A 13331-nucleotide genomic window follows, 5' to 3' on the forward strand; every position below is an offset into this window, starting at 1 on the left:
ATTGCCATATCTGTTTGGCCAATGTGTATTTATAATTTACTAAATTAAGTAAGTAATTTAATAAATAATTATTTATTATTTTATCATTAAAATTTCAGTTGGACTTGTTTCTTTTATAGAACTAGCTGTGGCTCTAGACTGATTACGGAAAATATTCACAAGGCTTTATTCATTTCCTGAGTTAGCAGCAAGAGCAAATGTTTCATTAGTCATTTATGCAGTAAGTGGTAGATTCTTTGAGTTTTGCATATAAGGATGAGTCATCACCAAAGGGTATTTTATATAGTGAAAAACAATGCTCATATCTATAAAGTCTTTTTACACAATTTAATTAACAAAAGGGTGTTAAATCTGAGAATATAATTGATTTTATTACTGCAAAAGCATTTGGTAAGAGGAAGAAAAAGGCGTGATACTTAGAGCAATAGAATTCCTAATCAACAGAGATTGAAAGTGGCGTAAGTTCCCAGATATCTTCAATCCTTACAGTAGGCTGTTTCTGAGGTCTGTGATGTGAGGTCTGTGACGGTACTTTAAAATTCAAACCATGAACCAGAAGTCATTTTGAAGACATATAAAGGAGCTGGTAAATTCTAATTCCAGTGTTTTCTGTTTTCTGCAGATAGCAGGAGAAACTGGAGCTCTCCGTCCCTCTCTCCTCCATTGAGTACACATCTTCCTCCCGCCTTCCGGATCTCTCCCAAATTCATTTCTCCAACCTCTTCCTTGTCCCATCATGCCAGTAATTCCTCAAGGTGTAGATGTGGGCTATCTAGAGAAGAATCATCAAACGTTTCCTATCAAAATGCAGATTCCTGGGCCCCACCCAGACCTTCTGAATCAGAATCTCAGGGAGCGGAACCAGAAGAATGTGTATTTTCACAAGCTCTCCAGACGATCCCCATATACACCTGAAGTTGAGAATTACTGTTTAAAGCATTTATCTAACTCAAAAATCTCACCAAATCTCTTGGATTCAGAGAAGGCCTAAATGCTAATGACAAGATAATCTGTATTTTTAACCTTAGCTTCTCATTTGAAATTCAACTGGTTTCTCTAACTTCTGATAAGAACAATTTATCAGATGACTTACTGTCAATCCACAGCTCAGTTAGAATAAAACCAACCTTGTATATTTGCCACAAGAGAAGATCCTCCCCTTTCCTCTATCAGTGGTCCATCAGCCTCCTAGTTATTGACAATTTAAAAATTTAAAAGCAAAAGTCATCTTTGACCTTTGTTTTCACATTGCAAATCCAATTGGTCACTAATCATGTAGCTTCTTCTCTCATTAAGCATCTAACTATAGCTAAATCTATCTTCAATGCTGTAATTGTTACCTGAGTACCTACTATGTGCTAGGAAATAGTGATATGAAGATAATCAGACCTGATTCTTGCTTTGAGACACTTAAAGTCTAACGATCATGAGAGTCCAATAACCAAATCATCCTCTGTGCTAAGTGCTATGGTGTAAACATGGCAAAGGAGCTGAGAGTACACAGATAAGAAACCAATGAATGATTCCTATGTGGTCTGTGAAAGGTACAGAGAGGAGGCAACATTTAAGCTGGTGTTTACTGAAGGATAAGTAGCTTCCCAGGCAGCGAGGAAAGGACATTCAAGAGCAAAAACAGGGGCCCCTGGGTGGCTCAGTCTGTTAAGTGTCTGCCTTCAGCTAGGGTCATGATCCCAGGGTCCTGGGATTGAGCCCCGAGTCAGGCTCCCTGCTCAGAGAGGAGTCTGCTTCTTCCTGTCCCTCTGCCGCTCCCCCTGCTTGTGCTCTCTCTTACTCTCTCACCCTCTTTCTCTCTCAAATAAATAAAGAAAATCTTAAAAAAAAAAAAAAAAAGAGCAAAAACTATAGGAGCAAGAACACCAGGATGTGAAAGTGAGTTGGACAGAATAGTTCTTTGCCTGATGTGGGCTGGGGAGTGATAGTGGTAAAGCCAGAAAGGTGGGTTATGCCCAAGTTATCGAATGTCTTGTGTGACATGCCAAATAGCTTGGACTTCTTCTGTAGGCATTGAGAGTCACCAAAGGGTTGTTTTCTTCTTAATTATTATATTTATAAAAATATATGTATAGGATTTTAAAATTCAAATATTACGAGGCTTAAAATAAAACCAGTACATTCTCTCTGTTCCACCCTTCCCTCCCCAGGCCCTGTTCCTTTCAGGCATCTACTTTCCATACTTAAAACTGTTACTTTTAGTATTTACCTCCCTATTTCAAAATAATATGGGGTGTTGAAGAAATTTCATTGTGAAATCAACAAATATCTGTGTCACTGAGTCTTTCCTCTTAGCTGATCTCTTCTGCAAAGAGGAATTTTCTGGTCTCCTGCCTGAGGGCACAAGGTCAAGTTGAGGAGGCTTCATTACAATCACCCTATGTTCTCATTACTTGACTTTTCCCTGGACAGTAGTCTTTGATGTCTAACACATCCAGGCAATTTTCTTTGATCTGAGGTTATGTCAATTACCTCCTATCAAATAAATCATTACATTAATTTTAGCTTTATACTTTGAAGATGCCAAGCTGCCTAAATTTTTTTGTAGCAGTTGAACCTAGTTTCTGTCAGACAGATGAAGAAACTGAACAGACTGAAGTGAGGGTAAAAGTTGGTAAATACTGAAGTCTTCTAAAGCAGAGCTCAGCAGTCTATAGTCCATTAACCAAATCCAGTCTCTCACCCATTTTTGTACTGCACACAAACTACAAATGGTTTATATTTTTTAAGTGGCTAAAAAAAAAAAAATCCAGAGGTGAATACTATTTTGTGATGCATGAAAATTATACGAAATTCTGATTTTAGAGTTTGTAAATAAAGTTTTATTGGAATCTTATCAGGATCAGTATTTATAATTTGTCTCCGACGCCTTTCGTGCAGGAGTAACCAGGCAATTGTGTAGTTGAGACAAAACCCACGTGGCTTGCAAAGCCTAAGATGTTTACTATCTGACTCTCTGCAGAAAAATTTTACTGACCCTTGTTCTAAAGCAATTAGCTGAGGCAATGCAAAGAGCATCAGGTAAGAGGATTAAGCCCTGGTAGTCTGGCCAAGGGAAACAGAGAGATCCCTATTAGAGAAAGTGGGAGCAAAGAAAGCAAACGTGTTTTCTGCCTGTAGGACTTCCTTCAGTTCTGGGTAATGGAGGCCATAGAGCATTAAGCCTCAGCAAATTTCAATTGTAAATACTTCTCCATGGAGTTTCCCATTTCGGCTTCCTATCTTACACTCCTAAATCATTATTGTCTGTTGAAGATAATGATAGTCTGCCAGGCATTATCTACACTTTTCTTTCTCCAGAAAAAGAAAATAAATTCCTACAAAAATGTATTTCCACATTCAAGGAATTTTAACAGGATAGACTGATGCAGCTTAAGGTATTAGATGAACACAGTCTGGGAATTTGGAATTCCCATAAACACGTGTTCTTTGGTTGAACCCATCAGTTCAAAAAGAGACCTTTAGATCGCTCTCAATTTCCTTATTTTGGGGACTCCACCTTCTCCAACACACACACTTGTACACACACCTCAAACATCCCATCCTGATATATTCAGAATCAGAGGATAAACCTCTTGCGGTGAAATAAAAAGTAGAGAGGAGATGTCAGGTGAGCATGTGCTGAGCCATAGACTGGAAAGAAAACAAAATCCAAAAATACTTCTAGCCAATGTAGTTTGTATCTCTAAATTTCACCCAGGGCTCTGGGGAAAGGGTGAACTGCAGGTTTCATTTAATTCAGTGAGACACCCATTCGCAGGGTTAACGTTTTCCCATTTGTATCTTAGTTGATACAATTGATTGCATTACGGCATTAACGGGCTTCTGTCTGGTACTCTCAATTGTAACCTGTTGCAGGAGTTCAGTGAACAAGTGGTTGAGATGCTGTTAACTGTGGTTTAATGTTAGAAAAGGAAAAAAAAAAAAAAAGGAAGCAGCCCTATAAATAATTGCTTAGAAGCTGTCTGAATAGAAATTCCAGAACCTTATGAAATCTAAACAGAATCACAGATTACACACTTTTTTAATCCCAGATGAAAGAAGTGAAGATATTCTCAAACCTTACTCAGCGACATCATCTATGTATTGTATGAAGGAACCCTTGGTGTATTTGACTTTAAAACATTTCTCTAATGTGACCAAGTAAGGGTAAATTTGGAAGAAAGGGAAAAGAAGCATGGCACATGGGCTGAAGAATTCGCCAGACAGAACGCAACAGAATGCCAAAGGCTCTGAGACAGACTCTGAGGAATGAGAGGAGGGGAAGAACAAACTGGCAAATTTTCACAAAGAATAATAATGAGTACTTTCAAATCTCATCATCTCTTCCCCTGCAGTGCCAGCAGACTGATGATGCAGAGATGCTAAGTGACTAGGGAGACACTTCTCCTAGCCACAAGCAGTGTGGAGAACAACATATATCTAGGATACTTGCTCCTTTGCTAGTAATTGTGGAACTCAAACGTGAGGCAATATTCCTTCGGTAATATCGGCAACCCCATGCAAACCACAAAATAGAGCAGCGAGCACATTGAGCATCCTCCATCTCCGTAATAATTTTGACTCTGCCTCATTGTTCCAAGTTTGTAAAATACAATAAGGAAGCTGAGGAGCTGGCATGGGCTAGGCACTCAGTACCTATCTTCCGGATGAACCAATAGCTAAATATCTGGAAGTTTGAGCTGCACAAATCCTGACGGTGCAGATAAAACAGAGCATAAAGGAGTTTGTATATATCATGGATAAAGGCAAACATTCCAAGGACTCAGTGAAAAGCAGACTTGGTTACAGAATTCTGTGCGGGAGAGTTCTTGGTGAACACATCTTCTATTCCAGAGAAGATCAAAATGTTAGCCAAATAAGCAAAAGAAAGTTTCCAAGGCAATATTGTAAATCCCTCTCTCTCTGAGAATGAAGTCATCGATCCTCCAGTGACTACATACCATGGTATAAAAATATTTCTTTTTGTCATTTTATCATGTAAATGGGATCCAGAATTTGGAAAATATGGTATTCTACATGAACGTTGGGGAACTTGCTCGAGGGCACACAGAAAATTAGGGAAGGGCCAGAATTATATGCCCCAAGGTTTCAATCTGCTCTTTAGTTCTTTAGCTCAGAATGATGCTCTGCATTCGTCATAACCTTGTAGATATACACCAGAAATAAATACCCGTCTCACCTAAAAAGCCACCCTTCTGAAATTCCCTTTTACAAGTTTCAGTAATTGCTTTGTTTCCATTACTGTTTGGAAACAATATTTTTTGTTCAAATGTCACAAAGTCATATGTGTACAGAAGCCCAGGCAGGTAAAATACACAAAGGAAGTGGAATGTATGAGGTGTGGCAAATGGTAAGTGACCCTCAGCCCTGGTTTCTGGGGGATGCAGATGTTGAAGACTGTGGGAAATTCGAGACAAAAACCCAATGTAGAGATTCCAATTTTCTGAGAAAGAGGAGAAATTCAGATTGGTATATAAGGCATTTAAATTTCATTGTGTTTATTTTGGTAACTAATTAAAATGTGAAACACTGGCCAGGTCAAAACCACAGACAAAACCAAGCATGTCTGTGGGCCTGCGTCTAGCCAGAGGGACAGCTCACTTCCTTGCTATGTTGCCAGATGGAGCTACTGGGGGTATGTCACTCTGTTTGGATTGGTTTCTAATGTATCAGCAATCAGGCACATTAAAGAAAGTCCAAGAACATTTTTAATAATGCCAACATAGATGGAACTGTACAGCCTCCCAGGATGGCTTATCAGTAGGACAATTAATTTAAGGTTGAGAGTTATGTTGTGCCTACTTAAGAACAGAGGCTCTGGAACCAAGTTGCCTGGGTTTGAATTTCAGCTCTTTGACTTACCAGCTCTGTAACCTTGGACAAGGGATGTGATTTCTTCACTGCTCAGTTTCAAGACTGTGAAATGAAGATAATGACAGTTACATGAATATACGCCTATTATATATATACACATACACATATATATACACACATACGTATATATACAAACACTTAAAATAATATCTAAATTAGTGCTATCTAATTATTTGCTTTTATTATTCAGAAATCATAGCATTGGTTAAGACAACAAACTTTCCCCATCTATCTCACATTAGACAGCTACTGATCCCATGAGAGGCGTCGGGAAGCTTTCTTCTTTGTACAGAACAGGTGGGGAAATCAGGCTCCTTGTGGTAAGCTCCCACTCCTTTGGCCTGATTACTGATGCCATCACCTCTCAGAAACGGCATAATTGCATATTTCAATGAGATGAATATACATAGCAAATTTTTGAAATACTGAAAATACTAGCAGTTAATGTATGTCAATCTATCTTTTCATTTTTTTTTTCTTTTTTGGAGATCATCCATTCTAAAGTCAGGGACATTCTGTTCCAGAGTTGGAAGGCAGAAAAATCAAAGGACTTTTATTTTCCTCTTTTAGGGGTTAGTGAAGCATGAAACTTATTGGCAGATGCTTGGTCTAGATATAAGTTGCCATGCTATTTCATTCAAGTATATTTTCACGTTAAATTATTCTGGAGGTTTTTGTATTTTTAAAAAAGGTACCCCATTTTTTTGAATGCCTAGAAATAGAGAAAACAGATGGTCACATGACATCTTATCTATTTTACTGAAATAACCATATGTTTATGAATAGTCAGCGATGACACAAAATTCATTTTCTATGGCACGAGCATATTTTCTCACCGATGAAAATCGAGATATACTCTGCCCTTTAAAGATTCCATAACTTTTCTTTTTCACTTCCAGTATTCTGACAAATAAAAGGCCCACCATACTTTCATTCCACCCAAATTCTTCCTTCCTAAGGCAGGAGAAAACAATAGTAAACTCTTAGGAATAATGCAGGTGGAATTTATTAAGATTGAAAGGAACATCAGCTTGTACTCTGATCTCATCAAGGGCTTTGTGCCCCTGTGAAACCCAACCCAGGAGCTAAGAAAAGCCAAAGTGCAGAAGCACGGAATCACAAAAGATGTGAAGGCATTGTAGAAAGAATGTCGTCTACACACTACCACCACCATCCATTTAACAACAAAGGGTCAAAGCTCAAAGAGAGAATATACAAAATATGCAACTGGGTACAATAGGGGCCAGAAGCCAAACCTAAAATTGTCAATGAATTAAAATATCTTTGTATTCTGAACTCCGTGTCTATTAGCTTCTAGAAGTATTAAAATTAGAGATGTATCACACAACATTAACTGTTTTTCCTCTCATAACTATTTCAAAATTATCAGTTTTTCTTAAATATGATGAAAGGATTACCTGCCTCAAAATCACCTGAGGTCTATGCAAATGACAGATTCCCAAGCTCACAGACCTACTGGGTGGGAAGGGGATTTAGAATTTGGGTACCAGCAGTTTTAATACACAACTCAGAGGATTGTTATAAACAATAGAGTTGGAAAACCACTAACATCTAGAATCTGGTATGTACATTAATACAAGTGGAATTGTTGGAGTAGGGAAAAACTTTCCTACTTCATTTATTTAAGAAGTGGATATCCTTTAAAATCTCAAATTTGCAAGACTAATTTGCTGTAAAGAATCCTTGGGTTAGGGGCACCTGGGTGGCTCAGTCATTAAGCGTCTGCCTTCGGCTCAGGTCACGATCCCAGAGTCCTGGGATGGAGCCCCGCATCGGGCTCCCTGCTCAGCAGAAGCCTGCTTCTCCCTCTCCCACTCCCCCTGCTTGTGCTCACTCTCTTGCTGTCTCTCTCTCTCTCTGTCAAATAAATAAATAAAATCTTAATTAAAAAAAAAGAATCCTTGGGTTATAAATTCCAAATGCACTTTCACGTGTGCACTCAGTGATTTTTCATAAAGTCACTTTCTCGCCTGGCTTTGTATCCTTGGGACTGACCCTAGAATGAGCTTTATTCAATGTCAGTGAAAGCGTTTGGCTTATATAAGGTGTGACAAGTTGTATTTTGCTGCCCAAGCACAGCTAGCATTTAGCCTTGATGTGTTCCTGAACAAAGACTGTATCTACAGGGCTAGGGTATTTCAAACCCAAAGAATGACATAGAAAATAATGTTTTTGTATCATACCATTTTCCTTTTAATTTATTCTTTAATCTAAAAAGAAAAATAACAATTAAAAATTAAACGTGAATATAGCTTAGAGTTTAAATTGTGTAACAGATTTAGAAACATGACAACTTTTAAAATGCATTAAACCAGGAAATGGCATTTCAAATATAGAAGATCCACAGATAAGCTTCTAGAATTCTATCTTAAGTTTGGTGCTCTTCCTTGTCCTGTAGCCACTCTTTCCCACCAGCATGGTTCAGTACAAACCTGGCACCCTATGTACTATGTGGGTGAATTGAGGCTTTTTCGAGATTCTATTTTAAGACAAAAAAAAAATCTGTTTTAATTTAAAACAGTAATGATGGTAAATCCCCAAGGATTCGTGCCCAATGTTTCATTACAAAGGCACTATTTCTCATTTTCTGATAATATTACATTGTTTTATTACTATTATGGTGCAATAACTCTACTTATCACATTTTTAGTATGCATAGTTCATTATTATTATTGCCACGTTAAATTGAGTTGTGTTCTCAATGGAAGCTACTTTTAGTCAACCAAATACCCTGTACTCTACTACTCCTGATACTTACATCTTATAGGAAATTATGAATGTCCTCCCAATAGTCAAAATTAATTTAGAAATAGTCTAGAAAAATGAAGAAAGTTAAAATTATCCTTCTGAACTATTGTCACCAGTCCATTTAAGATGATGAATATCTAGGAAGTAGTGTTCACTATCCACTAAGTTTTCATTACTTTTTCTATGCACTTCTTGTCCATTGTCATGTAAAACTAGATCGATATGGTCATACATTTCATTCTTCATCATATTAGGACACAGGTTAGGTTTCAATGATAGCTTTAGGCAAATATTTGTGGAAAGACTTTAAATAGACTATGTAGGGCTGGTTAAATGTTTCCTAAATTTGTACTAGATTGGTTCTACAATGATTCATCAAAACACTGGTTAAAAATCTTGTATCTAGGGGCGCCTGGGTGGCTCAGTCATTAAGCGTCTGCCTTCGGCTCAGGTCATGATCCCAGGGTCCTGGGATCGAGCCCCGCATCGGGCTCCCTGCTCGGCGGGAGGCCTGCTTCTCCCTCTCCCACTCCCCCTGCTTGTGTTCCCTCTCTCGCTGTGTCTCTCTCTGTCAAATAAATAAATAAAATCTTTAAAAAAAAATCTTGTATCTAAAATTTTGTAGAGAAAAAACAGGCAGAGAAATGCCATCTGATTGGCTGATATTTGACAGAAATTAATGACCAACAATAACCGACCCCCATGAGACAAATGCAAGGAAGCAGATCCTTTCATACCTCAACTGTCCTAGGAATGCAGAGATGACCTGCTGTGAAATGCTACACCTGGGACCACAGTTTTACACCTGGTCAGCTTCACACTTCTTATCAGTAATCTCTTTCTCCAAAGTCCATGCTGAGCTAAAGATCAGAGCTAACATTTACTTCTACATTTCACGTTCTTTGGGTCCTTATTTGGTGCCAGGAGTCGTGCTAACTTCTTTACAATTCTGTTTGCTTGTATAATTATTAAATCCCATTTTACAGTTGAGAAACTTAGGGCCTGTGCTTTTAATAACTTTAGCATATATTTGTAAGTATCTTTTTTTTTATTTTGGTAAATATTTTGATTTACTATTCTTTTACATTTAGTTGCAATTCTTTTTCTTTTGTTAAAAATATTTCCTAGGTGCATATGCATAGAAATATGCTACCATATTGTAGACAAATAATTTCATATGTCTCTCTTAGGTTCCAAATGTAGATATTTGTATCTTTCTGGGAATGGGAAGCATCCTTTCTTATGTAAACAAAACTAGTGGCTACTAGTGGTTACTTTGGACTGAGAAATATTTCCAGTCAATCCTAGTCAATATTCTACTGTAGAATATTAATAAGGCCTTGTTGTATATAAACCCTTAACATTTTCAAAGTGAACATTTGATTATTACAACTCCAAAGTAAGCAGGAAAGAGATTATGATCTTTGCCTTAGAGACGAGATAATTGAAGGGAGGAGAACTCCAGTCAACTGATTTACCCAAGACTATGTAGTTAAATAATGGCAGAGTTTCGTCTTAGAACTTTGGCCTTCTGATGACTCACTCAGTGTTTTTCTAGTAGAATGTCCCTCAAATAACACTTAACTTTCTGGTCATTCAAGTCTTTATAGCTCACGACTTTTATGAATATATTCATTTTTTCCAGAAATAAACAACTCTATGTGGGATACAAAACTGAACTGAAAGGAAAAAGATATGGAGATTCAAAACAAAGATGTAATAAGTTCCAAACCATGTCATAAACAATCACAAAAATATTCCCTGGACCTGTACTTCTGAAACAAATAATACATTATATGGTAAAAAAAAAAGAGAGAGAAGATAGTAGGAAGGGAAAAATGAAGGGGGGGAAATCAGAGGGGGAGACGAACCATGAGAGACTGTGGACTCTGAGAAACAAACTGAGGGTTCTAGAGGGGAGGGGGTGGAGGGATGGGTTGGCCTGGTGATGGGTATTAAGGGGGGCACGTATTGAATGGAGCACTGGGTGTTATATGCAAACAATGAATCATGGAACACTACATGAAAAACAAATGATGTAATGTATGGTGATTAACATAACATAATAAAATAAAATTTTAAAAAAATTCCCTGGAAAATTGGGCTTCATCCTCAAAAAATGTGTAAGACTGACCTTCAGAAGACAAATTCTTTAATTTATAATTTGTCTAATAACAACATTTGAAACACAGAATATCTTTGCAACTACTTGCTTTCATTATTCTATGCTAGCTGTGAAAAAAAAATTATTTGTGTATGACAACTAGTTTTTGGACGTTCCCATTCTGGACTGAATAACTATAAGAAGATCTTAGCCTCAGTCAAAAATGATATCAATTTCAGCTATCTTAAATATTTCAAGATGAATATGTATAAAAGACAGACCAGCATCAGAATTGCTGTGGAGTTATTTTATTAATCAGTGCCATTTGAGTTTTTATTATTTATTCTAAATTTCTACAGTTAAAAGGCAAGTCAAAGTATTATGGGAACATGGTTCTTTTTTTCTGTCATTTACAGAGATTTTCTGTAAATGTAATTTACTGAAATTTTTGAATGAGTGAATCCAAGCTCTAATTCACAAGACAGCTGCTCTCTTGCTCAGTTGGATTGAATAGTCTCCTTTCCATTTCTTTCCAATCATCAATTCTATTCTCCTCTCTGAAGACCCACTTTCTCTGCTTATTCATTATCCCCATTTTTCCAAATTCTGTCTTTGGTTTTGTGTCTGAATGGTCTTCTTTTTTTTCCTTTCTGAGGTAAGGCATGGACTCTGGTCCTAAGTTTTCATGCTTTGCAAGTCTAGCATCCATATTAACCAGCCATAGTTTTGTCTCTTAATTCAATTTTCAATACATAAAACAAACTGACTCAGCCCAATTTGGAGGCATGTTTCAATCAGATATGATAAATAAGGTGAAGACTCATATATAAATGATGCCACTAAAGCCTAACAAGTCAGGATGGAAAGCCCACCAAGAAAAGAGAGTGGGCCAGGAAAACACCCTAGTTTATTATTAAACTATTATCCTAGTTGGCTTAGTCGGGTGTTATAGATACACACAGACTGTGCACTTAGACTAGACCAGAAAGCATCATGGAAAGTTCCTAGAGGAGGTAATATGAGTTGAGGTTTGAAGGATAAATGAATAAGAGTTAGGGAGAGACAATGAGGTAGAGTATTTAAAGGAATGGAATCAACATGTACAAAGATAAGAGGTATAAAAGAGTTTGACCTCTTGAGGGAACTGTAGGTTTTTCAAAGTGAATGAAGCACAGGGTTTGAAGGAAAGAACAACAACAAATAAATCTGGAGAGTTTGATTAGGGATCAGATTATGGGGTATTAATTAGGCTCACTGAGGAATGTGCTTTTATCCTAGAGGAAATTATAATCCTTTAAGGAATTTTAAGAAGAGTTTTGATATGAAAATGCTAATAATAGTATTAGCAACATATTTTTGAGTACTGCTCTCTTTCGGGAACCATAGACAATACTTGGCACGCGTTATCTCAACTAATTCTCACAAAAATTTAGTAAAGTAGACACTGTTAGTATCTCTATTTTTCAAATGAGATCATTGAGCTTGTAAGTAATAGAAACAAAGGCAAGGATGACTTTGAGGTAAGCAAGATTAGAAACAGAAAAACCAGTTCTTAGATGATTGCATTAATTCTGTCTGAGATGGACTGGGACTTCATCTGAAGCAGAGAAGAGGAAAGACAACAGTGAGGGTGTCAGAATCAAGAAGTTGCGGTTCAGGTTGGATATGGGCAAAAAGGGAAGGAAGTGGCCAATAACAACTCCCAATTTTCTGTATTGGTCATCTGGGAAGGCAATCATTCCTGAAAGGAGAAGCAAAGTTGAAGAGAAACAGGTTGGATTTGAGGCATCTGTGAGATACAGAAGTAGAAATATCATCTAGTGAGCAGTTCAATAAATGAGTAGGGTGCTCAAGAGAGACACACACACAAAAAATGTAATTGCATTTCTTACTTATGTAAAATTCCAGAATAGGTATTTCAGGTTGGTGGGTAGCTCTCCCTCAGAAAAAAAAGAGTGGAAGTTTGAGGCCAGACATTTCCTCTTAGGCAAGTGGGGAGGAAGTTGCATGTATCACTTCTAATGCTAGAACTACCATGTGTCCATACCCACTATGGTGGGGCTAGGAAATGCAATCCCTAGCTTAACTGACATAAAACATTTAAAATTCTATTATTAAGGAAGAAGAAAAAGTTAAGGATAGTCGTTGGAGAGTTTAGAGTCATGGAAGATTACCTAGGGAGAATGTTTAAAGTGAAAAGTAAAGAAGGCCAAGAATGAAACTGACATATTTATAGATCCTTTTCAGGCTACATCAGCGCCATCAGGGAGATTTCCTTGTCTTTTTGTATATCTTGAGTTACACTTCTTATCTTGCCTCCCCTCACCCGCCGCTTTTTTTTAAGCATTTGATAATCTGACTCATGATTGTCTACTTCATAACATAAAATACTGTGGTAGGAAATGACCCCATTTCCAGTTACAATTCCAGTGTTCCCCCACCACCAACAGCACGCTCTAGTCCCGACCTTCTGCTTTATCTGTGGAGATCAGCCAAAGCACATAGAAGGCATATTATAAAACTTTGTATAACAGATAACTTGTAGAGACAATTAGTATAAATAAACCAG

The 13331-nt window shown here is 37.4% G+C and overlaps 1 long non-coding RNA gene across 1 annotated transcript in view; it reads right to left on the reverse strand.

Annotated features, from left to right (window-relative positions):
• Positions 1-277: 277 nt before the first annotated feature.
• LOC135365624 (uncharacterized) overlaps positions 278-13331 on the reverse strand; it is a 36692-nt gene continuing 23638 nt past the window's right edge. The window contains exons 3-4 of the long non-coding RNA XR_010413803.1: positions 5878-5931; positions 278-772 (exon numbers count right to left, since the gene is read on the reverse strand). This is a non-coding gene — a long non-coding RNA (uncharacterized LOC135365624). The remainder of the gene's footprint in view (positions 773-5877; positions 5932-13331) is intronic.

The sequence above is a fragment of the Mirounga angustirostris genome, unplaced genomic scaffold (assembly GCF_029215605.1).
Source record: "Mirounga angustirostris isolate CCGP_5_RB_7025 unplaced genomic scaffold, mMirAng1.0.hap1 SCAF_8, whole genome shotgun sequence".
Taxonomy (NCBI): domain Eukaryota; kingdom Metazoa; phylum Chordata; class Mammalia; order Carnivora; family Phocidae; genus Mirounga; species Mirounga angustirostris.